Here is a 1874-nt window from a genome sequence, read left to right as displayed (position 1 = left end):
AGTGAAGATTGAACAATGTTCTGCAAGGGCAAATTAAATTCAGTTTAATTCGTAAAGTCGCAAGAATCCAGAGTTAGATTCAAAATGTCAGAAATTCACGTTCATTACCTTGGCCAGAATTCCAGCCCAGAAAAGGGGAAATCTGCCCCTGAATCCCCAGCATCCATGCAATTGCTTGCTCCATGTGTCCACTTGGAAACCTATGTGAAGTAACATTCACCCTGAAGGAGAACTTGTGAGAATCCTGCGCTGTCTGATCTAAAGCTGAAACAAGTGCTGTCTATTCCAGCCGGGTGGGAAGCGAAGTGGAGATGAGAGCAAAATATTATTTGGCGTTTAATTCATATTGTCCTCATTGTGATTATTTAAAAACCTTGGCCAGAAATGGCACAGACACAAAGGAGCAGAAGGAGGCCAATCTTAACACCAATCCTGTCCTGCCACGTAATTTGATATCGTCATGGCTCACAGAACAATTTTATGTCTTTTTCCAGCCCATCCACAACATCGTACTGTCTAACAGGTATTTATCGATCTCTACCATAAATAGACATCGATAATGTAAATCTGTGGGAGGAGAATGTTCCGTTTCGAGACAGTTCGGTTTATGCACGAATATTACTGGTTTTGCAGATGAGCAGCCGAGTCTGGTCTGACCACTTTGCAAAACATAAATCAAAACTCGACTCTGCTGGGATTCGAACCCACAACCTTTGAATAGCAACTTGAATAGAGATGTAGAAGTCTAACGCGCTTTCCATTGCGCCACAGAGCCGCACCAGCCGTTGCCGTTAAGCACACTAGCTTGCCTTTGACGCATTGCATTCAGGACACCCATCTCGCGCCCGTCTGTCCTCGTCACACTTTCTGATACCTGGTCCTTATCCACTAGTGCTCTGGCTCATCAAGTGTTCGGCTACAGACTGCTGAAACGTTCTCATGACACTTACCTTTACCACATGTTCAGATAATGATTTCCAGATAATCAATACTCTATAGGTGAAAGTATTCTTCCTAAATCTCCTCCTTGTCTCCTGTCTTTCATTTATGTTACTCTGTTCCTTCCCAATACAGCCTTATCCCTGTCACACATATCTATCCTCTTCATAAAATGAGCACGTTAATCGGTTTCTTATTCAGCGTTCTCTGCGCTGAGAGCAGCATCCCCAGCCTAGCTCACGTACCTTCACAATAGGAGTGGTCAAACCCTTTCCATTCTTTTCATCTCCTGTGAAATTCTCGTCCTGCATTCAGACGCTTCCAGTATCTGGCGATTACAACAGAAAAACAAAGTTCTCAGAAGAAAAGCCAAAAGGTCTGAACAAATTCAGCAGCTCTTGTCTGTCTCTGATGAGGAAGGAAAGTTAACGCTTCGAGTCCAACGATCCGTCTTCAGAACTAATGGGAAGGGAGGGTGGGTGAAGAATGTGTAAGAGGGCGGACGGTTTCTAAAATGATTGAACTTGATGTTGGGTCCTAAAGTTTTCATGGTCTGTCGGTAGAAAATGAGTTGCGTGTCTTCCAGCTTGTGTTGTGTCTTGAAGGAGCACTGCAGCAAACCAGAGACTGAAATGATGGCCTGGGAACACAGTGTCTAGATTTGAGTGGCGCTGGAAAAGCACAGCAGTTCAGGCAGCATCCGAGGAGCAGTGAAATCGACGTTTCGGGCAACAGCCCTTCATCAGGAATACAAGCAGAGAGCCTGAAAGGTGGGAACACAGTGTAATGTTGAAGTTATAGGAGACTGGAAGATCGGGATAGTTTTTGTTGATTCTGGACAGAACGTAAGTGATCTCAGCTTTCTCACCGACTTTATTATCCTCTCTCCATTGGAGAGAGATCACATTCTGAGCAGGAAATACAGTTGCCTCGAT

The 1874-nt window shown here is 44.4% G+C and overlaps 1 non-coding gene across 1 annotated transcript; it reads right to left on the bottom strand.

Annotated features, from left to right (window-relative positions):
- Positions 1–683: 683 nt before the first annotated feature.
- On the bottom strand, positions 684–775 carry trnar-ucu (transfer RNA arginine (anticodon UCU)). Its single transcript is given in 2 exon segments — positions 684–719; positions 739–775. It is a non-coding gene; the product is annotated as a tRNA-Arg (tRNA).
- Positions 776–1874: the final 1099 nt, after the last annotated feature.

This window comes from Chiloscyllium plagiosum, unplaced genomic scaffold, assembly GCF_037043375.1.
Source record: "Chiloscyllium plagiosum isolate Xiang-an unplaced genomic scaffold, Cpla_swu_hap1 HiC_scaffold_51, whole genome shotgun sequence".
Lineage (NCBI taxonomy): Eukaryota > Metazoa > Chordata > Chondrichthyes > Orectolobiformes > Hemiscylliidae > Chiloscyllium > Chiloscyllium plagiosum.
Note: the sequence above shows the minus strand (reverse complement) of the source record. Positions and strands in the feature narration are given on the sequence as shown.